We start from the raw sequence: 27795 nt of genomic DNA on the forward strand, positions 1-27795 counted from the left end.
CCTATCCCTATGTTTCCCCATTGCATCCTATTGTAACTATACATTGTTTGCACTGTTTTCTAAGACTATACTGCATATTTTTGCTATTGTGTATATATATCTTGTGTATATTTCCTATCCTCTCACTGAGGGTACACTCTAAGATACTTTGGCATATTGTCATAAAAATAAAGTACCTTTATTTTTAGTATAACTGTGTATTGTGTTTTCTTATGATATTGTGCATATGACACTAAGTGGTACTGTAGTAGCTTCACACGTCTCCTAGTTCAGCCTAAGCTGCTCTGCTAAGCTACCATTATCTATCAGCCTAAGCTGCTAGACACCCTATACACTAATAAGGGATAACTGGGCCTGGTGCAAGGTGCAAGTACCCCTTGGTACTCACTACAAGCCAGTCCACAATGACAAGAGTGGTAAGTAGTCTCAAGCACTTATCCCACCGCTGCCACCAATGTAGGAGGCTGGACTGGCTTGTAGTGAGTACCAAGGGGTACTTGCACCTTGCACCAGGCCCAGTTATCCCTTATTAGTGTATAGGGTGTCTAGCAGCTTAGGCTGATAGATAATGGTAGCTTAGCAGAGCAGCTTAGGCTGAACTAGGAGACGTGTGAAGCTACTACAGTACCACTTAGTGTCATATGCACAATATCATAAGAAAACACAATACACAGTTATACTAAAAATAAAGGTACTTTATTTTTATGACAATATGCCAAAGTATCTTAGAGTGTACCCTCAGTGAGAGGATAGGAAATATACACAAGATATATATACACAATAGCAAAAATATGCAGTATAGTCTTAGAAAACAGTGCAAACAATGTATAGTTACAATAGGATGCAATGGGGAAACATAGGGATAGGGGCAACACAAACCATATACTCCAGAAGTGGAATGCGAACCACGAATGGACCCCAAACCTATGTGACCTTGTAGAGGGTCGCTGGGACTATTAGAAAATAGTGAGAGTTAGAAAAATAACCCTCCCCAAGACCCTGAAAAGTGAGTGCAAAGTGCACTAAAGTTCCCCTAAGGACAAAAGAGTCGTGTTAGAGGAATAATGCAGGAAAGACACAAACCAGCAATGCAACAACTGTGGATTTCCAATCTAGGGTACCTGTGGAACAAGGGGACCAAGTCCAAAAGTCACAAGCAAGTCGGAGATGGGCAGATGCCCAGGAAATGCCAGCTGCGGGTGCAAAGAAGCTTTGACTGGACAGAAGAAGCTGAGGTTTCTGCAGGAACGAAAAGGGCTAGAGACTTCCCCTTTGGTGGACGGATCCCACTCGCCTTGGCGAGTCGTGCAGAAGTGTTTTCCCGCCGGAAGGACGCCAACAAGCCTTGCTACACGCAAATCGTGCTTTTGGCGTTTTTGGACGCTGCTGGGGCCCAGGAGGGACCAGGAGGTTGCAAATTGGATCTGCAGAGAGAGGGGATGTCGAGCAAGACAAAGAGCCCTCACTAAAGCAGGTAGCACCCGGAGAAGTGCCAGAAACAGGCACTACAAGGATGCGTGAAATGGTGCTCGCCGAAGTTGCACAAAGGAGTCCCACGTCGCCGGAGACCAACTTAGAAAGTCGTGCAATGCAGGTTAGAGTGCCGTGGACCCAGGCTTGGCTGTGCACGAAGGATTTCCGCCGGAAGTGCACAGGGGCCGGAGTAGCTTGCAAAGTCGCGGTTCCCAGCAATGCAGCCCAGCGAGGTGAGGCAAGGACTTACCTCCACCAAACTTGGGCTGAAGAGTCACTGGACTGTGGGGGTCACTTGGACAGCGTCGCTGGATTCGAGGGACCTCGCTCGTCGTGCTGAGAGGAGACCCAAGGGACCGGTAATGCAGCTTTTTGGTGCCTGCGGTTGCAGGGGGAAGATTCCGTCGACCCACGGGAGATTTCTTCGGAGCTTCTGGTGCAGAGAGGAGGCAGACTACCCCCACAGCATGCACAAGCAGGAAAACAGTCGAGAAGGCGGCAGGATCAGCGTTACAGAGTTGCAGTAGTCGTCTTTGCTACTATGTTGCAGGTTTGCAGGCTTCCAGCGCGGTCAGCGGTCGATTCCTTATCAGAAGGTGAAGAGGGAGATGCAGAGGAACTCGGCTGAGCTCATGCATTCGTTATCTAAAGTTTCCCCAGAGACAGAGACCCTAAATAGCCAGAAAAGAGGGTTTGGCTACCTAGGAGAGAGGAAAGGCTACTAACACCTGAAGGAGCCTATCAGCAGGAGTCTCTGACGTCACCTGGTGGCACTGGCCACTCAGAGCAGTCCAGTGTGCCAGCAGCACCTCTGTTTCCAAGATGGCAGAGGTCTGGAGCACACTGGAGGAGCTCTGGACACCTCCCAGGGGAGGTGCAGGTCAGGGGAGTGGTCACTCCCCTTTCCTTTGTCCAGTTTCGCGCCAGAGCAGGGGCTAAGGGGTCCCTGAACCGGTGTAGACTGGCTTATGCAGAATTGGGCACATCTGTGCCCAACAAAGCATTTCCAGAGGCTGGGGGAGGCTACTCCTCCCCTGCCTTCACACCATTTTCCAAAGGGAGAGGGTGTCACACCCTCTCTCAGAGGAAGTTCTTTGTTCTGCCATCCTGGGCCAGGCCTGGCTGGACCCCAGGAGGGCAGCTGCCTGTCTGAGGGGTTGGCAGCAGCAGCAGCTGCAGAGAAACCCCAGGAAGGGCAGTCTGGCAGTACCAGGGTCTGTGCTACAGACCACTGGGATCATGGAATTGTACCAACAATGCCAGGATGGCATAGAGGGGGCAATTCCATGATCATAGACATGTTACATGGCCATATTCGGAGTTACCATGGTGAAGCTACATATAGGTAGTGACCTATATGTAGTGCACGCGTGTAATGGTGTCCCCGCACTCACAAAGTTCAGTGAATTGGCTCTGAACAATGTGGGGGCACCTTGGCTAGTGCCAGGGTGCCCTCACACTAAGTAACTTTGCACCTAACCTTTACCAGGTAAAGGTTAGACATATAGGTGACTTATAAGTTACTTAAGTGCAGTGTAAAATGGCTGTGAAATAACGTGGACGTTATTTCACTCAGGCTGCAGTGGCAGGCCTGTGTAAGATTTGTCAGAGCTCCCTATGGGTGGCAAAAGAAATGCTGCAGCCCATAGGGATCTCCTGGAACCCCAATACCCTGGGTATCTCAGTACCATATACTAGGGAATTATAAGGGTGTTCCAGTAAGCCAATGTAAATTGGTAAAAATGGTCACTAGCCTGTTAGTGACAATTTGGACAGAAATGAGAGAGCATAACCACTGAGGTTCTGATTAGCAGAGCCTCAGTGAGACAGTTAGTCACTACACAGGTAACACATTCAGGCACACTTATGAGCACTGGGGCCCTGGGTTACCAGGGTCCCAGTGACACATACAACTAAAACAACATATATACAGTGAAAAATGGGGGTAACATGCCAGGCAAGATGGTACTTTCCTACACAACCCCCCCCAAACGAAGGACAATAAGACTAGCCATTACCTGATGAGTCTTCATTGTCTAAGTGGAAATATCTGGAGAGTCCATCTGCATTGGAGTGGCTACTCCCAGGTCTATGTTCCACTGTATAGTCCATTCCCTGTAGGGATATGGACCACCTCAACAATTTAGGATTTTCACCTTTCATTTGTTTTAGCCAAAGTAGAGGTTTGTGGTCTGTCTGAACAATGAAGTGAGTGCCAAACAGGTATGGCCTCAACTTCTTCAGAGCCCAGACCACAGCAAAGGCCTCCCTCTCAATGGCAGACCAACGCTTTTCTCTAGGGGTCAACCTTCTACTAATAAAAGCAACAGGTTGATCCTGGCCCTCAGAATTAAGTTGTGATAGGACTGCCCCTACTCCTAATTCAGATGCATCAGTTTGGACATAGAATTTTTTAGAGTAACAAGGGCTTTTCAGGACGGGTGCAGAGCACATGGCCTGCTTCAGCTCCTCAAAAGCTTTCTGACAGCTTGCTGTCCATAATACCTTTTTAGGCATTTTCTTGGAAGTGAGGTCATTAAGAGGGGCTGCAATGGAGCCATAGTTCTTAATGAACCTCCTGTAATACCCAGTGAGGCCTAGGAAGGCTCTCACCTGAGTCTGAGTGGTAGGGGGAACCCAATCAATAATTGTTTGGATTTTCCCCTGAAGTGGTGCAATCTGTTCCCCACCAACAAGGTGTCCCAGATAAACCACCTTACCCTGCCCTATCTGGCACTTTGAAGCCTTGATAGTGAGGCCTGCCTTTTGCAGGGCCTCCAAAACTTTCCATAGGTGGACCAGGTGATCATCCCAGCTGGAGCTAAAGACAGCTATATCGTCCAAATATGCTGCACTGAAAGCTTCCAGCCCTTGCAGGACTGTGTTCACCAACCTCTGAAAAGTGGCAGGTGCATTTTTCAAACCAAAAGGCATTACAGTAAACTGGTAATGTCCTCCAATGGTAGAAAATGCAGTCTTAGGTTTAGCATCTTCTGACAATTTGATCTGCCAATACCCTGCAGTCAAATCAAAAGTGCTTAGATACTTGGCAGATGCCAGTGTATCTATGAGCTCATCTGCCCTGGGTATAGGGTGAGCATCAGTTTTGGTTACCAAGTTGAGACCTCTATAGTCTACACAAAACCGCATTTCTTTCTTTCCATCTTTAGAATTGGGTTTTGGTACCAGTACCACAGGAGAAGCCCATGGACTGTCAGAGTGCTCAACCACTCCTAGTTCCAACATTTTCTGAACTTCTTGCTTTATGCAGTCCCTGACATGGTCAGGCTGCCTATAGATCTTACTTTTGACAGGTAAACTGTCTCCAGTATCTATAGTGTGCTCACACCAAGAAGTGGTGCCTGGCACAATGGAGAAGAGTTTTGAAAATTGTCCTAGGAGATTTATGCAATTATCTTTCTGCTCAGCAGTAAGACAATCAGCCAAAACTACACCTTCCACAAGAGCATCTTGTTCTGTGGAAGAGAAGAGATCAGGTAGAGGATCACTGTCTTCTTCCTGTCCCTCATCTGTTGCCATGAGCAGGGTGAGATCAGCCCTGTCATAGTAGGGTTTCAGGCGGTTGACATGGAGCACCCTAAGGGGACTCCTGGCAGTGCCTAAGTCAACCAAGTAGGTGACATCACCCTTCTTTTCAACAATTGTGTGGGGTCCACTCCATTTATCTTGGAGTGCTCTTGGGGCCACAGGCTCCAAGACCCACACTTTCTGCCCTGGTTGGTACTGAACCAAAACAGCCTTCTGATCATGCCATTGCTTCTGGAGCTCTTGGCTGGCCTGAAGGTTTTTACTGGCCTTTTTCATGTACTCAGCCATCCTTGATCTGAGGCCAAGTACATAATCCACAATATCCTGCTTAGGAGCTTTTAAAGGTTGTTCCCAACCCTCCTTTACAAGTGTGAGTGGACCCCTAACAGGGTGTCCAAAAAGAAGTTCAAAGGGGCTGAAGCCCACTCCTTTCTGGGGTACCTCCCTGTAGGCAAAAAGGAGGCATGGTAGGAGGATATCCCATCTCCTGCGGAGTTTTTCAGGGAGTCCCATAATCATGCCTTTGAGAGTTTTATTAAATCTCTCCACCAGTCCATTTGTTTGTGGATGATAGGGTGTTGTGAACTTGTAAGTTACACCACACTCCTTCCACATGGCCTTTAAGTATGCAGACATGAAATTGCTTCCTCTGTCTGATACTACTTCCTTTGGGAAGCCCACCCTGGAAAATATTCCCAGGAGGGCCTTTGCCACTGCAGGAGCTGTAGTGGTCCTTAAAGGAATAGCTTCAGGATATCTTGTGGCATGGTCCACTACCACCAAGATAAACCTATTGCCTGAAGCAGTAGGAGGGTCAAGGGGGCTAACTATGTCAACCCCTACCCTTTCAAAGGGAACCCCAACCACAGGCAGTGGGATAAGGGGTGCCTTTGGAGTGCCACCTGTCTTGCCACTGGCTTGACAGGTTTCACAGGACTTACAAAATTCCTTTGTGTCCTCAGACATCCTAGGCCAATGAAACAATGGTACCAATCTGTCCCAAGTTTTCATTTGACCCAGGTGCCCAGCTAAGGGAATGTCATGTGCCAGTGTTAGGAGGAACTTTCTGTACTCCTGTGGAATCACTAATCTCCTGGCAGCTCCAGGTTTAGGATCCCTATGCTCAGTGTACAAGAGGTTGTCCTCCCAGTAAACTCTGTGAGAGTCACTGACATCCCCATTAGCCTGTTTGACAGCTTGCTGTCTGAGACCCTCTAATGTGGGACAGGTTTGCTGTGCCACACTCAGCTCCTCTCTGGCAGGCCCCCCTTCACCCAAAAGCTCAGCAGTGTCTGCTTCCAGCTCCTCTGGTGTAGGTTCTGCACAGGGAGGGAATTCTTCTTCCTCAGAAGTAGAATCCACTGTAGAGGGAGGGATAGTAGGAAGTGGTTTGCTTCTACTAGCCCTAGCTTTAGGGAGCACTTGGTCCATTGTTCCAGGATCCAAGCTTCCCTGTCCTTTTTGCTTTTTGGCCTGAGCCCACCCAAGAACAAGGGACGACATCAGGAAGAGGTGGAATGACCTACAGGGGAAGGTACGTTCCATAGCAGCAAGACACCAGCTCGCTATCCAGAGGACTCGAGGTGGACTACCACCTCCTCCCGCACAACTCACAGCATGGTAGGAGCAGGCACTGGCAATACTGCATCCTGAGGGCCTAGCCAGAGTTGGAGGAGGACTAGACACTGGTAGGTCAACTTTTGGCAATTATCACCCCCCATACCTGCCATCACACACCCACACCCTCACTCCCATCATTCCACTCCATCCCACACACTCCACCATCACATCGCACTAATCCAAATGCCAAGCCAATGCATGGAAACCCCTCCCAGCCCTGCATGGGCACTCATCACCAAAGCATGCAGAGCATAGGGAAACTAAGATAACCACTATACACCAACATACACAAGCAAAAGCTGTCAGGGTAACAACAACCATAGAGGGGAAGCTACAGAAGTACAAATGTCAGACACCTGAAGCATAATACATCATTTACATCCCCACAGGTACCCCAGCTAATGTCACTGGAGAGGAGGTGCCGCCACTATCCAGTCCCCCAACAGAAGAGGCCCACAGTGATGACAGTAACTCTGGACTTCTGGATCTGGACGATCTACCTGGCCCATCAGGGACCACTGGACAGTTGGTCACCCAAACCCAGTCACAGACCACCACAGAGCCTCCCCCATCAGGAACCAACACAACAGCACCCACCCAGCATACCCACACCTCTGTCCCCAGGACACGTCAATCAGCAGTGTGCCCACCTGTACAGGGACCCCAGACCACACCTCGTACAAAAGACAATCAGAGACCTGGGGTGAGTGGCAGTGGGCACACTGTTCAGGGGACAGAGGCACAGGCCTTCAGGAACACTGGGAGGACTGCTGTGTGCCAGGGGAAGGACAGAACCAGGGAACCGACTCTCCAGGAGGCACTCTCTGAGATCCTGGGGGCCTACCAACATTCCCAGGACACGATGGGCCAGATCCTAGACAATGTGCAGGAAAACAGGCGGCTGCAGGAGGGACAGTATCAGGGGATCAGGGAGGACTTGCAGGCCACCAACAACACCCTGATCTCAATAGCAGGGGAGCTGGCAGACATGGCCAACATTATGAGGGAGGCAGTGTCACACCAGCGGGCCCCTACCACTAGCCAGTCATCTGAACAGCCTTCCACTTCTGCTGCCGCTAGTGGCCAGGAGGCCACATCACAGGACCAACAGGCCACCAGCACCCCTCCCCCTGAAGAAGGTGAACCACCCCGCAAACGTTCCCTGCAAACCAGACAGAAGCCAGAGACACTTGCCAGGACCACTGCCAGGAAATGAGACTCTCCTGATTGTCCCCCTTGTGTCCCACTCAGTCACCTTGTCCGCCTTGAATTGCCATTGCTCCCCTTCGTATATCCCCATGGACAATGCACCTGTGCTACAAACAGACTGGAACAATACCCTAGACTTTCCTCTCTCATCATACCATCATATTGCACCTTCCCCCTCAATATTTTAGCACTACAATAAACACCCTTGTATACAAATGGACTACTAGTAATTAATGTATTGCAAATTTGTATTGATTGAAACAGCTGCAACCATTGCAATTGAACTGTACATAGAATGAGCATAGATTTAATGACCTGTAGCTGGCTGTTGTGATCAAACAAGGATAATTTTTCATTTCACCAACATCTGCAAAATAAATATCCAGAGGTAACAGTAAGTAGTGCGAAGAAGTGGGTAATGCCGGCATGGCAATGCCACTGAGAATACAATAGTCATAGAAATGTAAAGTTGCAATGTCTCATCTGTGTGTCATTTGAAGTACTGATGATTCACAGATGTTCTGTTGTCCACATCCTCATCCTCTGCCTCCTCATCCTCACTGTCCTCAGGGTCTACTGCTGCCACCGGGGCATCTCCATTCTCCTCCTCCGGCCGAAAAGGTACATGCCGTCTGAGTGCCAGGTTGTGCAACATGCAGCATTACACTACTTTCTGGCAGACCTTCTTGGGTGAGTAGCACAGGGATACACCTGTCAGATGGAGCCACCTGAACCTGGCCTTCAGGAGGCCAAAGGTCCTTTCAATGATCCTTCTGGTTCATCTATGTGCCTCATTATAACGTTCTTCTGCCCTTGTCCTGGCATTCCTCACAGGGGTAAGCAGCCATGATAGGTTTGGGTAACCAGAGTCACCTGCAAATATTGAGGGACAACATTTAGCCACACAATATCCTACATTTCCAACACCATAGGCATACACCAACATATACTTGGTGGGAACGAGGGCTCACCTTTTAGCCACACCCTGTGCCTCTGTAGTTGGGACATCACATTTGGGATGCTGCTATTCCTCAAGACAAAGGCATCATGCACCAACCCTGGATACTTAGCATTGACGTGGGAGATATACTGGTCTGCCAAGCTCACCATCTGCCAATTCATGGAGTGGAAACTTATGATTCCTGAACACCTGCAGGGGATGTAGTGAAAAATGTTGGATGCCAATACAGATATTCAGAAAGTGGGAATGTGATTGAAAGTCTGAATGTCTTGTCATCTACACAAAGCTAACTTTGGTCTGATGTTCTTTGCTTGCATGGACCAGCTGATGATGGTGTGATGGATGAATCTGGGAATGTTTGCCCAGGATCACACTGGTCTGGCGTGGATCTCCATTTCTGTCATTGCTCAGCCCTACCATCCAAGAATAAAGATAGTGTTAGGGCTGTATGGGCAGAGAGCAGACATGATATCTCTTTGTGGAGGTCCTGACAGCCACAGGGCCTCTTCCTAGACGGACCGTCACATAGGTTGAGCTCTACCCGCTGCTACCAGAAACCCTGACATTCTGTGACCTTTATGGTCATGTGTGTACAAGCACAGCTTCATCAGGCATGAGGAGCCGAGGATGGTGGGGTCACAGAGACCAGACCCATACATGTCAGCAAACCAGATTCAGGTGGGAGATTCTCAATATTTGAAGCCACCAAAGGGGATATTTTATTTGCCTCCCGCCTGAAATTGCCTTTGATCCAATGTGTGTCAATGAGGAAAATGCATTCTTTCAACATCTGTCACTTTCCACCTGTACAATGTTGGCGTGTATGCAGACCTGGTGATTCATGTGATGGGAGCATTCACAGCAAACCCATGTGACCCCTGTCACGTATGCGTAACTGAGACAGAGTGTTCACCTGGTGATGGCTCCAGATCGTCAGAAAGAGGATGATGGTCAAATGACTGTTCAGCGATGGAGACCAGCGACCTCCTGGTCCAAGTCAGGCTGATGTGAGGGAAGTAGGGGCTGATGTGAGGGAAGTAGAGGCTGATGTGAGGGAATTAAGGCCCTCATTACAACACTGGCTGTCAGTGTTAAAGTGGCGGTAATACCGCCAACAGGCCGGCGGTAAAAAAAATGGGATCACAACCATGGCGGAAACCGCCAACATAGACAGCCATTTTAACACTCACACAAACACCGCAGCGGTTAACGCCAACAAACAGGCGGAAGACAATGTACCACCCACAGTACTACAAGGCACCAATCCGCCAGCTTTTCCGGGGCAGTACCAACGACATCAAAAGCACAGTGGAAACAGAACACAGAAGGGAAACCTCTCACTTCTTGACACCCAAGGAAGAACCAGGACGCCATGGAGCCTGAATTGCAGATCCTGCCCATGTTGCTGTATCTATTAATACACCATGAAGTGGAAAGAAGGCGGCGGCGGCAAGGACAACGGTGATTACTGCACCTAGCACACAGGGGATGGGAGGAGGGAAAAGAGAGTGACACACACAGGCGACACGCAACACCTCCACCCCCACCCCCACCTACAACAACATATACACACACATATCCAATAACATCACAGATACACCCCGTCACCCCCTGGAAGTACGCAAGGACCAAACGAAATGAGTTTAACTAGTGTAATATTGGAACAATCAGAAAGAGCAAGAGAACAGAAAATAATTAGTATCCACAAATATTTACAGCAAGTACACAAGTCCGTACACTGTCCCATGAAATGTCCGTGGACCAGTGGTCCCAAAAAGCATGGGCCAAGCCCACACGACACCTGCCTCAAAATGGAGAGAACACTGAAGGGGCATCAGGTCAAAAATAAACACGGGCACCTCAGGGGGAAGGGGAGGGGGGGCACCTCAGCCGGAAGATGGTATGACGCCACTGCTCCTCGAGGGGGCAACATGCCCACAGCGATGTCCTGGGGAGTGCAAAGCCACAGTCTCTCAAGTGGGTTCACCGCCCACTGCCTGGTCCTGGGGAGTGCAAAGCCACAGTCTTACAAGTCTCTCAAGTGGGTTCACCGCCTACTGCCTGGGGAGTGCAAAGCCACAGTCTCACAAGTCTCTCAAGTGGGTTCACTGCCCACTGCTTGGTCCTGGGGAGTGCAAAGCCACAGTCTCTCAAATAGATGCCTGTCTCCACTGGTTCTGGAGGGGGCTTTGTGCCCAGAGTGCTTCAATCTGCCAAGGACTGGGTGAGTGGATGTCTGTCTCCACTGGTTCTGGATGGGGCTTTGTGCCCAGAGTGCTTCATCCTGCCCAAGGACTGGGTGCCAATTGCTGGTTCATGTCAGTGCTGGAGGTGGTGTCTTAAGTGGTGGGTCCAGGGTCCAGGACGTCACTTGCAGACTCGGACTGCTGCACATTGGGGAGGGGGCTGAGGTCCGACAGAGTAGCATTGGCTGTGCACGTGGCAGTGCTGATGGTGGTGCAGGTGGCGGTGTCTGCGAAGGAGACGCTGCAGTGCTGGCCGTGGTGCAAGTGACTGTTGTGGTAGATGGAGACACCATACCGTCTCCGGCAGCCTCGGATGGCTGATCCTTGGGGAGGATGCTGCTAACTGATGTTGTGGCAGCTGCGGTGCAGGTGGCGGGGGAAGTTGTGGTTGTTGCGGCGGTGGTGACTCTGGTGCATGTGGCTGCCATCCCTGATGATCTGGTGGTCACCATCCCCACACCAGGAGACATTGTGCCCAGAGGTGATGTGCCCTTTGGCTTGTGGCCTTTCCCCATCTTGACAGTCGCTGCAGGGACCTTTGCACTGTCCACTCTGGGCTTGGGTGGTGTGACTGTCCCCTGCTGGAAGCCAGCCCCTTTTTGACCTTTGCAGGTGGTGGAATAGGGTGGTCCTTCTTTTCTGTTGGTGACACACTGGCAGCTCTGACGGGTGCCCCCTTAGCCCGTACTGGTGTAGCAGGGACCACAGCGGATGCAGATTTGGTGGCTGAGGTGCTGGGCTGGGATCTAGACATCCTGGCCCTAGGGGAAGGACGGGGGGAGTTGTAGGGAAGAGGTCAAGTTTTTTGGACACACTGGGACGGGAAGATGGAGGGAGTGTGGGAGCCGAGGAAGAGGTAGTGGTTGTAGGAGGTGTACGTCTGCTGAGTTTGGGTGAAGATGCATGGGCTGGAGGCTGTTGTGAAGTGGATGGTGTAGGAAAGTACCATCTTGCCTGGCATGTTACCCCCATATTTCACTGTATATATGTTGTTTTAGTCTATGTGTCACTGGGACCCTGCCAGGCAGGGCCCCAGTGCTCATAAGTATGTGGCCTGTATGTGTTCCCTGTGTGATGCCTAACTGTCTCACTGAGTCTCTGCTAACCAGAACCTCAGTGGTTATGCTCTCTCTGCTTTCTAAATTTGTCACCAACAGGCTAGTGACTAAATTTACCAATTCACATTGGCATACTGGTACACCCATATAATTCCCTAGTATATGGTACTGAGGTGCCCAGGGTATTGGGGTTCCAGGAGATCCCTATGGGCTGCAGCATTTCTTTTCCCACCCATAGGGAGCTCTGACAATTCTTACACAGGCCTGCCACTGCAGCCTGCGTGAAATAACGTCCACATTATTTCACAGCCATTTACCACTGCACTTAAGTAACTTATAAGTCACCTATATGTCTAACCTTCACCTGGTGAAGGTTGGGTGCAAAGTTACTTAGTGTGTGGGCACCCTGGCACTAGCCAAGGTGCCCTCACATCGTTCAGGGCAAATTTCCCGGACTTTGTGAGTGCGGGGACACCATTACACGCGTGCACTGTACATAGGTCACTACCTATGTACAGCGTCACAATGGTAACTCCGAACATGGCCATGTAACATGTCTAAGATCATGGAATTGTCACCCCAATGCCATTCTGGCATTGGGGAGACAATTCCATAATCCCCCGGGTCTCTGGCACAGAACCCGGGTACTGCCAAACTGCCTTTCCGGGGTTCCACTGCAGCTGCTGCTGCTGCCAACCCCTCAGACAGGTTTCTGCCCTCCTGGGGTCCAGGAAGCCCTGGCCCAGGAAGGCAGAACAAAGGACTTCCTCTGAGAGAGGGTGTAACACCCTCTCCCTTTGGAAATAGGTGTGAAGGCTGGGGAGGAGTAGCCTCCCTCAGCCTCTGGAAATGCTTTGATGGGCACAGATGGTGCCCATCTCTGCATAAGCCAGTCTACACCGGTTCAGGGATCCCCCAGCCCTGTTCTGGCGTGAAACTGGACAAAGGAAAGGGGAGTGACCACTCCCCTGCCCTGCACCTCCCAGGGGAGGTGCCCAGAGCTCCTCCAGCGTGTCCCAGACCTCTGCAATCTTGGAAACAGAGGTGTCTGTGGCACACTGGACTGCTCTGAGTGGCCAGTGCCAGCAGGTGACGTCAGAGGCTCCTTCTGATAGGCTCTTACCTCTCTTGGTAGCCTATCCTCCTTCCTAGGTAGCCAAACCTCCTTTCTGGCTATTTAGGGTCTCTGCTGTGGGGATCTCACCAGATAACGAATGCAAGAGCTCACCAGAGTTCCTCTGCATCTCCCTCTTCACCTTCTACCAAAGGATCGACCGTTGACTGCTCAGGACGCCTGCAAAACCGCAACAATGTAGCAAGTTGACTACTAGCAACCTTGTATCGCTTCATCCTGCCTTTTTTCAACTGTTTCCAGGTGGTGCATGCTCTGGGGGTGGCCAGCCTCCTCTCTGCACCAGAAACTCTGAAGAAATCTCCTGTGGGTCGACGGAATCTTCCCCCTGCTAACGCAGGCACCAAAAGACTGCATCACCTGCATCACTGGTCCTCTGGGTCCCCTCTCAGCCTGATGAGCGTGGCCCCTGGAACTCAGCAACTCTGTCCAAGTGACTCCCACAGTCCAGTGACTCTTCAGTCCAAGTTTGGTGGAGGTAAGTCCTTGCCTCCCCACGCTAGACTGCATTGCTGGGTACCACGTGATTTGCAGGTGCTCCGGCTCCTGTGCACTCTTCCAGGATTTCCTTCATGCACAGCCAAGCCTGGGTCCCCAACACTCTATCCTGCTGTGCACAACCTTCTGAGTTGTCCTCCGGCGTCGTGGGACTCCCTTTTGTGACTTCATGTGGACTCTGGTTCACTTTCCTTCTAAGTGCCGGTTCAGGTACTTTTGCGGGTGTTGCCTGCTTTTGTGAGGGCTCCCTGAGTTGCTGGGTGCCCCCTCTGTCTCCTCCTCCAAGTGGCGACATCCTTGTCCCTCCTGGGCCACAGCAGCACCCAAAAACCTCTACAGTGACCCTTGCAACTAGCAAGGCTTATTTGCAGTCTTTCTGTGTGGGAACACCTCTGCAAGCTTCATCGCAGTGTGGAACATTCGTCTTCCAAAGGAGAAGTCCCTAGCTCTCTTCTTTCTTGAAGAACTCCAAGCTTCTTCCAACCGGTGGCAGCTTCCTTGCACCCTCAGCTGACATTTCCTGGGCTCCTGCCCACTCTCGACACTGTTGCGACTATTGGACTTGGTCCCCTTGTCTTACAGGTACTCAGGTTTGGAAATCCACTGTTGTTGCATTGCTGGTGTTTGTTCTTCCTGCAGAATCCTCCTATCACGACTTCTGTGTTCTCTGGGGGTATTAGGTGCACTTTAAACCTACCTTTCAGGGTCTTGGGGTGGGCTATTTTTCTAACCCTCACTGTTTTCTTACAGTCCCAGCGACCCTCTACAAGGTCACATAGGTTTGGGGTCCATTCGTGGTTCACATTCCACTTTTGGAGTATATGGTTTGTGTTGCACCTATACCTATGTGCTCCTATTGCAATATTTTGTAATTCTACACTGTTTGCATTACTTTTCTTGCTATTACTTACCTAATTTTGGTTTGTGTACATATATGTTGTGTATATATCTTATCCTCATACTGAGGGTACTCACTGAGATACTTTTGGCATATTGTCATAAAAATAAAGTACCTTTATTTTTAGTAACTCTGTGTATTGTGTTATCTTATGATATTGTGCATATGACACCAGTGGTATAGTAGGAGCTTTACATGTCTCCTAGTTCAGCCTAAGCTGCTTTGCCATAGCTACCTTCTATCAGCCTAAGCTGCTAGAAACACCTCTTCTACACTAATAAGGGATAACTGGACCTGGCACAAGGTATAAGTACCTCTGGTACCCACTACAAGCCAGGCCAGCCTCCTAGAGATGGCTGGTGAGTGGGTGTGTGCCTGCGTTTGTGGAATTTTGGAGGAGGGTTCACAGACACACTGGAAGAGGACACAGGGGACGTGTGAATGTTAGTGGGGGTGGTGATTGCACATGAGCGGTGTGTAGTGATGGGCGTGCTGGTGATGGAGGCAGTGGCTGATGAGGTAGTGCATGCAGGTGTGAGTGGAGACGAGACTGGGAGGGAGGTGGAGGACGTGGAGGAGGGGGACACAGTGGAGGAAGTGGATGTTGGTATGTGTGCATGGGTATGGTGCTTGTGTGAGTGCCTGTGGGATGTGTGGTGCTTCTGTTTGCCTGAGCCACTTTTGTGTGTTGATGTGTGTGCATGCTGGTCTGATGGTGTGCTTGGGATAGGCTGAGGTAGAGGGGATTGGGTCTGGGTAGTGGAAGTTGGAGGGGGAGGCTGGGGACAGGGACAATGGCTGCCATCAGTACTGAGTCCAGAGCCTGAAATGCTCTCTGTTGGGCCACCACACCAGAATTAATGCCCTCCAGGTATGCATTTGTTTGCTGCAAAGGCCTCTCGACACCCTGGATGGCATTCAGAATGGTTGACTGCCCAACAGTGAGGATCTCAGGAGGTCAATAGCCTCCTCACTGAGGGCAGCAGGGCTGACAGGGGCAGGGCCTGAAGTGTCTGCGGCAAAGGAGATGCCCACCCTCCTGGGTGAGGGGGCACAGGAAACACGCTGAGGGGCTGCTGGGAGGGCGGTGCTGGTAGGGGGGTGGCAGCTGTACCTGTTGTTGGGGTGGGCACAGAGGTGTCCGCCAGAACCAGGGAGCTTCCATCAGAGGAGCAGTCACTGTCGCTGGTATCCCCTCCTGTCCCCGTCGTGGAGCTCCCCTCGCCCTCCATCCCACTGGTGCCTTCACCCTCCGTGGATTCACCCTCCAGGGACATGTGGGATGCAGCTCCCTCCGTCGCCGGTGCCTCTGCTTCTCCGCCAGATGATGCTAATGCACACAAGGACAGGGTGACAAAACAAGAAGGGGGAGAAAAGACAGAAAACACACATGGTCAATGCCAGCAACACCACTACAGTTGGCGGTCACAACACACAGGGAGCAGCCCTAGGCACTAGGCCATGCACTAGCAGTTAGTAGGAAATTCACCAGGCCATGGGGTACAATGCCTCACACCATTTGCTGCAAACCTGAAACCCACAGGGGCCTGCCCAGTTGTAGATGCCCACTAAAAATATTGGAGTTGGGGTGCCTCAGAGCCTGCCCAACAAGGGACCTACCCTACCAAGTTCACCAAGGCCTAAGGGAGCCCACAGCCCACATTCCCCACCCAGACACTTCGTAAAGCGCGCAGAGTCAGCTTAATGATACTGTACTCACCCCCTTGTGGCTGCTGTGATGGCCTCAAGCGCCCATCCAACTCCAGATATGACACCGCCAGGATCTGGAACATCAGGGGGGTCATGGTGCGACGGGCACCCCATCCACGTTGGGAGGCCAGCCCCAGCTGGGCCTCCGCCACCTTCTTGCTCCAGCGGTGCAGGTCCTCCCATCTCTTGCGGCAGTGGATGCTCCGTCTATGATAGACCCTCAGGGTCCGCACTTCCTTGGTGATTGCAGGTCAAATACCCTTCTTCTGGTGGCTGCTGACCTAGAGGAAAGGTACAGGAGGAAAGGAAATTACTCACCCGCCCAGACAGTCATACTCATTGCCCACCAGTTCCCAACCATTCCCTGACGCACATACACTCCCCATCTTCACATGCAGGCCTCAGACCCACTCCCCACATGTATCTTCCATCCACACCACTTCAAACAGGCATTGCCCATACATCATGCTCACAGTGTACTCACCTGTTTGTCTGGAGGACCGTAGAGTAGTGTGTACTGGGGGAGGACCCCATCCACTAGTTTGTCCAACTCCTCCACGGTGAAGGCAGGGGCCCTTTCCCCAGACACTGCAGCCATTGTAGCGTTCAGACTCAGGCCACAGCAGCACTTGCATTGTAGGTCCTCTCCTGTTGAAGGTCATGTATCAAGTGAGTGAACATAGAAAATCGCGGTCAAGTCCGCGGCGGTGCGTACTGTCACCGCAGGCGTACATCGTCATTGGCTCCTGGAAGCCATAGGGCCCAATGATAACCAATGCTGCAGAACGCCAGCACAGTTACCTCATTACCTTGTCCCTCCTCACAAGTCAGGCAGACGCCATTTCAGGGGGACACATGGCATGGCACCTAACTGCATCACAGCACAATTTGGCAGATATACGGACAAACTACGCCACACACCGATTTAATCACATTACTGAAAACACACTTGTGCAACCTCTGTGGTACATGACCATCTGCTCACCATTCTCCTCCATAGGGCACATCCGCTGGGCCAGATGATGAGATGGCGTCATCCTCCGGTGTACAGACCCCTGGTGGACATAGCGACAATGGAAGACAGACACATCATTATCACCTACAGGCTTGATCATGCCACAATCCAAGAGCTGTGTGCCCGATTTGAGCCAGACCACAGGAATCCCCCCTTTATTGCAGGTCCTGTCAGTGCTCCATTTCCTGGCAAGTGGGTTGTTTCAAACTACAGTGTCCATGGCATCTGGGATGTCTCAGCCAATGTTTCTAACATGTTGAGCAGAGTTTTGTCTGCCCGCTGAAACACATGCGCAGTTACATCGTGTTTCCCCAGGTGGAGGATTTGCCCACAGTGAAAGCTGACTTTTATGCCCTGGGACATATCCCATACATCATAGGTGCCATTGATGGTACACATGTGGCATTTGTCCCCCCATCAGAACTGAACAAGTGTACAGAAACCGAAAAAGCTACCATTCGATGAATGTGCAGATGGTGTGTTTGGCGGACCAGTACATCTCCCATGTGAATTCCAAGTTTCCTGGCTCAGTGCATGACACCTACATTTTGAGGAATAGCAGTATCCCTTATGTGATGGGCCAACTCCTGAGGCACCGTTGTGGCTAATAGGTGAGCCCAAGGTCCCCACACAGTATATGAGTAGGTGTCGGGGTATGGGGTAGTACCTAAGAGTTAGTGTATGTTTAACAGTTATCCCTCGACATTTGCAGGTGACTGGTTACCCCAACCTGTCATGGCTACTGACCCCATTGAGGAATGCCAGGACAAAGGCAGAGGAACGTTACAATGAGGCACATGGGCGAACTAGGCATATTATTGAGAGGACGTTCAGCCTCCTGAAGGCCAGATTCCGGTGCCTCCATCTGACAGGTGGATCCCTGTACTACTCACCCAAGAAGGTGTGCCAGGTCATCGTGGCATGCTGCATGTTGCACAACTTGGCATTGCAACGGCGGTTGACTTTTCTGCAGGAGGATGGGCCTGATGAAGGTCTTGTGGCAGCAGAGGAGCCTGTGGACAGTGAGGAAGAGGAGGCAGAGGAAGAAGAGATTGACAACCGAAATAACATCATCATGCAGTACTTCCAGTGACACACAGGTAACAGACTGTAAGTACTCCTCACATTTCTGAATACTGTAGGACATTGTACAAGTCAGCCTTGTAACCTCTGTCTATGGACACTGGCAGTTCACCTTGCCTTTCAGTCTTTCAGATCTGGGTACATTTGTGAAAGATCAGACTGACTCCAGATTGGTTTGTGGTTCAAGGGTGTTTATTTAGGGGCTAATGTGTATAGGGGTATGTGGAAGGGGCTGTGATGATGGTGGAGGAAGGTCCATAGTAGAGTCCAGTCTCTTGGTATCACAGGTGCATTGTCCAAGGGGGCATATGAGGTGGAGTAATGACAGTTCAATGTGGACAGGGTGACATAGTGGGACAGAAGGGTGACAACCAGGAGGGTCCTATTTCCTGACGGGGGTCTTGGCAATGTTCTCTGTCTTGTGCCTGGATCGCAGGTACCGTTTGCGGGGTGGTTCTCCTTCTGCCGGGGGTGGAGTGCTTGTGGCGTGTTGGTCCTGTGGCGGGGCCTCCTGTCCACTAGCGCCGGCGGAGGTGGAAGGCTGTTCATCGGTTTGGCTAGTGTCAGGGACCCCTTGTTGTGCCACTGTGTCCCTCCTGGTGTTGAGAAGGTCTGCGAGCACCCCTACAATGGTGGCCAGGGTGGTGTTAATGGACCTCAAGTCCTCCCTGATCCCAAGGTAGTGTTCCTCCTGCAGCTGCTGGGTCTCCTGCAACTTGGCCAGTACCATGCCCATGGTCTCCTGGGAATGGTGGTATGCTCCCATGATGTTTGATAGTGCCTCTTGGAGGGTGGGTTCCCTGGACCTGTCCTCCACCTGTCACACAGCAGTCCTCCCAGCTTCCCTGTTGTCCTGTGCCTCTGTCCCCTGAACCGTGTGCCCACTGCCAATGACCCCAGGTCCCTGATCGTCCTGTGTTAGTGGGGTTGCCTGGGGTCCCTGTAGTGGTGAACACACTGCTGATTGACGTGTCCTGGGGAAAGTGGCATGGGCCCACTGGGTGAGTGCTGTGCTGGTGTTTCCTGAGGTGGGAGGTTCTGTGGTGGGTTTGGACTGTGGCAGGGGAACCGACTATCCAGAGGCCCCTGATGGGCCAGGCTGGTCATCTTGATCCAGGCATGCAGAGCTGTTGTCATCACTGTGGGCCTCTTCTGTGGGGAGACTGGATATGGCTGACACCTCTTGTCCGGTGACGTTGGGTAGGGGTCCTGTTGGGGTGTAAATGCATTGTTATTTGGTCTGTGTGTGGCATCTTGTGCAATAGGTGTGTTTTCCTCTATTGGTGTGCTTGCACTATTGCGTTGTCCCTTGTGTGAGTGGTGATTGTGTGCCCTGGGTGAGTCTCTCCATTGGACATGCTTTGGTGATGGGTGTCCATGCATGTCTGTGATGGGTGTCCATGCATTGTTGTTGCATGCAGGGCTTGGTTGTTGGAGTGGTGGGGCGTGATGGTTGAGTGTGTGTGAGATGGTGGAGTAATGGGGGTGAGGGTGGGAGTATGTGATGGCATACAGGTAGGGTGGGGGGGATATAATAGTAAATATTTGACTTACCAGAGTCCATTCCTCCTGCTACTCCTGCGAGGCCCTCAGGATGCATTATTGCCAAGACTTGCTCCTCCCATGTTGTTAGTTGTGGGGGAGGAGGTGGGGGTCCACTGCCAGTCCTCTGTACGGCTACCTGGTGTCTGGATACCACGGAACGTACCTTCCCCCGTGGGTCGTTCCACCTCTTCCTGATGTCACCCCTTGTTCTTGGATGCTCTCCCACTGCTTTGACCCTATCAACAATTATCCACCATAGCTCCATCTTGCTAGCAATGGACGTCTGCTGCACCTGTGATCCGAATAGCTGTGGCTCTACCCGGATGATTTCCTCCACCATGGTCCTGAGCTCCTCCTCAGAAAACCTGGGGTGTCTTTGAGGTGCCATGATGTGGTGTGAGTGATGTGTAAGTGTATTGCTACATGCACTACGTGCATGTAGCAGCACTACGTGCAAGGTAAACAGTGGTGCAGGGTGTGGACCATTGGCCTCTGCTTCCATTGGCCTTCGCTTCCATTTTGGTTCACAACTCCATTTTGTCGAGTCTGGTTCTGTGCGTAAGGCACTGTTCTGTGTTTTTCCACAAGCTTCGGCAAGCTACAGGGTGGGGTGTTTTTCTGCTCAACTTTGCTCCATCTGCCTGATACGAAGGGCGCTATTTACATTCCACGAGCTATCAGTTAGAACAACAGGGGTATGCGCCTGTACTCAAGGAGGAATGCAAACTTCACCTTGGAGCCCTCTCCTGGGAACTTGGCCCGTTCTGAGGAGACATCTCGAAGGGTGAACAAGGTACCGCCGATTGCACAATTTGTAAAGGAGGGGGTCTTTTTCTAGAAAAGACTCCTGGGCGTTAGTAAATACTATAAAGTTTGGGGGCCTGGATGGACTGGTTTAGGAACTCTCTTCTGGGTTGGACGCAACGCCAGGAGGACTGATTGTCCCGAAAGAGGCTCCCTGTGCCAGCTGATTTGGGTTCCCCGGATTTGTGTACGGCGGAGGGATGCAGACGCTCTTTTCGGTGAAGCTTTTCAATTTATTAAGTATATTGTGCGTGCGTGCGTAATATGCACTTATTCTTGCAGTCATTTTCATGCTATTGAGCATTGAAGTATATTGTGTGTGTGTGCGTAATATGCACTTATTCTTGCAGTCATTTTCATGCTATTGAGCATTGAAGTATATTGTGTGTGCGTGTATTATATGCACTGACTCTTGCAGTCATTCACAGAGCGCTTATATCCTCACCATTATTCTCATGTTATTCTCTTGATATATGTATATATATATTAGTGTGGTTAGTTTTGCCATATGAGAACTTGCCCCTTAAATAAACTTGATTATTTTACCCACTAAGGTGTCTGAGAGTGATTGCTTTACATTGTGCCTTAAAATATCCTGAAGTGCATAGTTTTGATATTCTGAAGAGTAAAGCAACACAGTAAGGTGATGGTTGATGTGATGTGTGGGTGTAGGAGGCTGGACTGGCTTGTAGTGCGTACCAAGGGGTACTTGCACCTTGCACCAGGCCCAGTTATCCCTTATTAGTGTATAGGGTGTCTAGCAGCTTAGGCTGATAGATAATGGTAGCTTAGCAGAGCAGCTTAGGCTGAACTAGGAGACGTGTGAAGCTACTACAGTACCACTTAGTGTCATATGCACAATATCATAAGAAAACACAATACACAGTTATACTAAAAATAAAGGTACTTTATTTTTATGACAATATGCCAAAGTATCTTAGAGTGTACCCTCAGTGAGAGGATAGGAAATATACACAAGATATATATACACAATAGCAAAAATATGCAGTATAGTCTTAGAAAACAGTGCAAACAATGTATAGTTACAATAGGATGCAATGGGGAAACATAGGGATAGGGGCAACACAAACCATATACTCCAAAAGTGGAATGCGAACCACGAATGGACCCCAAACCTATGTGACCTTGTAGAGGGTCGCTGGGACTATTAGAAAATAGTGAGAGTTAGGAAAATAACCCTCCCCAAGACCCTGAAAAGTGAGTGCAAAGTGCACTAAAGTTCCCCTAAGGACAAAGAAGTCGTGTTAGAGGAATAATGCAGGAAAGACACAAACCAGCAATGCAACAACTGTGGATTTCCAATCTAGGGTACCTGTGGAACAAGGGGACCAAGTCCAAAAGTCACAAGCAAGTCGGAGATGGGCAGATGCCCAGGAAATGCCAGCTGTGGGTGCAAAGAAGCTTCTACTGGACAGAAGAAGCTGAGGTTTCTGCAGGAACGAAAAGGGCTAGAGACTTCCCCTTTGGTGGACGGATTCCACTCGCCTTGGAGAGTTGTGCAGAAGTGTTTTCCCGCCGGAAGAACGCCAACAAGCCTTGCTAGCTGCAAATCGTGCGTTTGGCGTTTTTGGACGCTGCTGGGGCCCAGGAGGGACCAGGAGGTCGCAAATTGGACCTGAAGAGAGAGGGGACGTCGAGCAAGACAAAGAGCCCTCACTGAAGCAGGTAGCACGCAGAGAAGTGCCAGAAACAGGCACTACGAGGATGCGTGAAACGGTGCTTGCCAAAGTTGCACAAAGGAGTCCCACGTCGCCGGAGACCAACTTAGAAAGTCGTGCAATGCAGGTTAGAGTGCCGTGGACCCAGGCTTGGCTGTGCACAAAGGATTTCCGCCAGAAGTGCACAGGGGCCGGAGTAGCTGCAAAGTCGCGGTTCCCAGCAATGCAGTCCAGCGAGGTGAGGCAAGGACTTACCTCCACCAAACTTGGACTGAAGAGTCACTGGACTGTGGGGGTCACTTGGACAGAGTCGCTGGATTCGAGGGACCTCGCTCGTCGTGCTGAGAGGAGACCCAAGGGACCGGTAATGCAGCTTTTTGGTGCCTGTGGTTGCAGGGGGACGATTCCGTCGACCCACGGGAGATTTCTTCAGAGCTTCTGGTGCAGAGAGGAGGCAGACTACCCCCACAGCATGCACAAGCAGGAAAACAGTCGAGAAGGCGGCAGGATCAGCGTTACAGAGTTGCAGTAGTCGTCTTTGCTACTATGTTGCAGGTTTGCAGGCTTCCAGCGCGGTCAGCAGTCGATTCCTTATCAGAAGGTGAAGAGAGAGATGCAGAGGAACTCGGCTGAGCTCATGCATTCGTTATCTAAAGTTTCCCCAGAGACAGAGACCCTAAATAGCCAGAAAAGAGGGTTTGGCTACCTAGGAGAGAGGATAGGCTACTAACACCTGAAGGAGCCTATCAGCAGGAGTCTCTGACGTCACCTGGTGGCACTGGCCACTCAGAGCAGTCCAGGGTGCCAGCAGCACCTCTGTTTACAAGATGGCAGAGGTCTGGAGCACACTGGAGGAGCTCTGGACACCTCCCAGGGGAGGTGCAGGTCAGGGGAGTGGTCACTCCGCTTTCCTTTGTCCAGTTTCGCGCCAGAGCAGGGGCTAAGGGGTCCCTGAACCGGTGTAGACTGGCTTATGCAGAATTGGGCACATCTGTGCCCAAGAAAGCATTTCCAGAGGCTGGGGGAGGCTACTCCTCCCCTGCCTTCACACCATTTTCCAAAGGGAGAGGGTGTCACACCCTCTCTCAGAGGAAGTTCTTTGTTCTGCCATCCTGGGCCAGGCCTGGCTGGACCCCAGGAGGGCAGATGCCTGTCTGAGGGGTTGGCAGCAGCAGCAGCTGCAGTGAAACCCCAGGAAGGGCAGTTTGGCAGTACCAGGGTCTGTGCTACAGACCACTGGGATCATGGGATTGTGCCAACTATGCCAGGATGGCATAGAGGGGGCAATTCCATGATCATAGACATGTTACATGGCCATATTCGGAGTTACCATTGTGAAGCTACATATAGGTAGTGACCTATATGTAGTGCACGCGTGTAATGGTGTCCCCGCACTCACAAAGTTCAGGGAATTGGCTCTGAACAATGTGGGGGCACCTTGGCTAGTGCCAGGGTGCCCTCACACTAAGTAACTTTGCACCTAACCTTTACCAGGTAAAGGTTAGACATATAGGTGACTTATAAGTTACTTAAGTGCAGTGTAAAATGGCTGTGAAATAACGTGGACGTTATTTCACTCAGGCTGCAGTGGCAGGCCTGTGTAAGGATTGTTAGAGCTCCCTATGGGTGGCAAAAGAAATGCTGCAGCCCATAGGGATCTCCTGGAACCCCAATACCCTGGGTACCTCAGTACCATATACTAGGGAATTATAAGGGTGTTCCAGTAAGCCAATGTAAATTGGTAAAAATGGTCACTAGCCTGTTAGTGACAATTTGGAAAGAAATGAGAGAGCATAACCACTGAGGTTCTGATTAGCAGAGCCTCAGTGAGACAGTTAGTCACTACACAGGTAACACATTCAGGCACACTTATGAGCACTGGGGCCCTGGGTTACCAGGGTCCCAGTGACACATACAACTAAAACAACATATATACAGTGAAAAATGGGGGTAACATGCCAGGCAAGATGGTACTTTCCTACAGTGGGGTGATGTGTTGTGGTGTGTGGTGTGATGTGCGTGGATGGTGTATGAGAGATAGTGTTGTGTGCCTCTGGATGCTGGTGTGGTCTTTGCTTTTCTCTCTCTGTGTTTCTTCAAAACTTTTCGTTGTAAGGGGTTGTGGGCAATGTGGGTGTGTGTTTTATAGTGGTGTAGGTGTGTGGGTGTAGTGTGTGTATGTGTGTCAGGTGTGTGTCTTTTGAATTGATCAATGTGGTGTAGTTTTGTTAGTGTGTGTTTATTTCGAGTGCGGCGGTGTGTACCGCCAATGGTTTACCACGGTTGAAAGACCACTGCATTGATTCGTGGGTCGTGATACTGTGGGCGTATTTCTGTTGGCGTAACGGTGTGGGTTTTTGTACCGCCAGTTTATCACTGACCTTTGGTGTGGCGGACTTGTGTGGGTGTCTGTATAGTGGCGGAATCCTCAGTGTGGGCCATAATACCCGTAGCGGATTTCCACTGCGGACACGGTATATTGGCAGCCGTCAGCACGGCGGTCAGCGGAATTTACCGCCAGGGTTGTAATGAGGGCCTAAGTGTTGATGTGTGAGGGAAGTAGGGACTGATGTAAAGGAAGTAGGCGCTGATGTGATGGAAGGTGAGGGTGATGTGGGGGAAGTAAGGGCTGATGTATGGGAAGTAGGGGCTGATGTGAGGGAAGTAGGGGCTGATGTGAGTGAAGTAGGGGCTGATGTGAGGGAAGTAGAGGCTGATGTAAAGGAAGTAGGTGCTGATGCGAGGGAAGTAAGAGCTGATGTGTGGTGAAGTAGGGACTGATGTATGGGGATGTAGGGGCTGATGTATGGGAAGTAGGAGCTGATGTGAGGGAAGTAGGTGCGGATGTGTGGTGAAGTAGGGACTGATGTATGGTGAAGTAGGGGCTGATGAATGGGAAGTAGGAGCTGATGTGAGGGAAGTAAGAGCTGATGTGTGGTGAAGTAGGGACTGATGTATGGTGAAGTAGGGGCTGATGTATGGGAAGTAGGGGCTGATGTGTAAGAAATAGGTGCCTCTACTAAACATATGATAAAATCACTTCAGAATTCGGAAACGTGTATTTCTGATGTGGACACGTTTCTCCTTAGCGCATCAGATAATATTACTGGTTAGACCGACACTTATTGAAGTGATAGTTTTTAGCAACAGCGCCAGTAGTGAATATGAGTCAGTATCATGTAAACCCTAAACGTGGCCTCGATTCCTATTACAGATGGAGTGATATTAAATCAAACATAAGAGGCGCTTGCGCAGCGCACATCCTGAACTCAGTCATATAAAAGTGCACCCATGTGAGAATAGAGAAAAAGGAGACAAATAAACTGTTTGCCTAGTGTGAGAAAGCAGCCTCTTTCCAGCATGGCTACCCCCACTTTTGGCCCGTTTGTGAGTGTGTGTCAGTGAGTTTTTACTGTGTTCCTGGGATCCTGCTAGCCAGGACCCCGGTGCTCATGGTTTGTGGCCTAATGTGTGTGCCTGTGTAGTGCCTAACTGTGTCACTGAGGCTCTGCTAATCCGAACCTCAGTGCTTATGCTCTCTCTGCTTTTAAATTTGTCACTGTAGGCCAGTGACTACATTTACTAATTCCAATTGGCATACTGGACCCCCCTTATAAGTCCCTAGTATATGGTACCTAGGTACCCAGGGCATTGGGGTTCCAGGAGATACATATGGGCTGCAGCATTTCTTTCGCCACCCATAGGGAGCTCAGACAAACCCTTCCACAGGACTGCCATTGCAGCCAGCGTGACATAATGCACACATTATTTCACAGCCATTTTCACTGCACTTAAGTAACTTATAAGTCACCTATATGTCTAACCTTCACTTGCTGAAGGTTAGATGCAAAGTTACTAAGTGTGAGGGCATCCTTGCACTAGCAAAGGTGCCCCCACGTAGTTCAGGGCCATTTCCCCGGACTTTGTGAGCGCAGGGACACCATTACACGTGTGCACTACATATAGGTCAATACCTAAATGTAGCTTCACAATGGTAACTCCGAATATGGCCATGTGACATGTCTAAGATCATGGAATTGTCCCCCCATTCCAAGTCTGGTTTTGGGGAGCCAATCCCATGCATCCTGAGGGCTCCACCACAGACCCCCAGTATTGCCAAGCCATCTCTCTTTGGCTTGCACTGCAGCTACAGCTGCTGCCACCTCCCAGGCAGGGTTATGCCCTCCTGCGGTCTGGGCAGCCCAGTCCCAGGAAGGCAGAACAAAGCATTTCCTCTGAGAGCAGGGTGTTACGCCCTCTCCCTTTGGAAATAGGTGTTACAGGCTGGGGAGGGGTAGCCTCCCCAGCCTCTGGAAATGCTTTGAAGGGCACAGATGGTACCCTCCTTGCATAAACCAGTCTACACCGGTTCAGGGACCCCTTCTCCCCTGCTCTGGTGGGAAACTGGACAAAGGAAAGGGGAGTGACCACCCCCTTGTCTATCACCACCCCAGGGCTGGTGCCCAGAGGTCCTTCAGTGTGTCCCAGACTTCAGCCATCTTGCTTTGCAAGGTGTGGGGGCACTCTGGAGGTTTCTGAGTGTCCAGTGCCAACAGGTGCCGTCAGAGACCCCTCCTGATATGTCCATACCTGATAAGGTAGCCAATCCCCCTCTCAGGGCTATTAAGGGTCTCTCCTGTGGGTTCTCTTCAGATTCTGTTTGCAAGTTTCCTTCAGGAATCCTCTGCAACAACTTCAGACTCTTCTGACCTCGGATCAACAGCAGCCTGCTCCAAGAAACGCTGTAACTGCAACAAAGTGTCTACAAGAGACACTTTTCTTCAGCAACCTCAGCTCCAAGTCAGCAACTGCAACAGTTTCCATGGTGTGCATGCTCTGGGGACTCCCTGTCCCCCTGCTCCAAGCAGGCACCTTCCAAGACGATGACCGGTACCCTGGGACTCCTCTCACAGCGACAAGCGTGCTCCTAAGGGCCCAGAGGGTGGACATCATTGACATAGACTGTCCTGAGGACTTGCTGACGCATTTTGGAGGTAAGACTTTGCCTTCCCCGAGAGCGATAGTACCCCTGTGTACTCCGTCTTCTTCGCCTCCTGAGGCTTCTGTGCACTCTTTGTAAAATTCCTTCGTGCACAGCCTGGCCCAGGTCCCTAGCACTCCATCCTGTGATGCACAACTTGCTGAGTTGATCTCCAACGACGTGGGACCTTCTTTTGTTGTGCTGCATCAACTGTGTTTTGCACCTCATTTGAAACCGGATCCTGCAACTCCTGGAGGTGCTGGCTGGTATCCTGAGGGCTCCCTAAAGTGCTGAGAGCCGTCTCTTCCTCCTCACACAGAGTGGAGGCCCCCAA

Source organism: Pleurodeles waltl, unplaced genomic scaffold, assembly GCF_031143425.1.
Source record: "Pleurodeles waltl isolate 20211129_DDA unplaced genomic scaffold, aPleWal1.hap1.20221129 scaffold_58, whole genome shotgun sequence".
Classification (NCBI taxonomy): Eukaryota; Metazoa; Chordata; class Amphibia; order Caudata; family Salamandridae; genus Pleurodeles; species Pleurodeles waltl.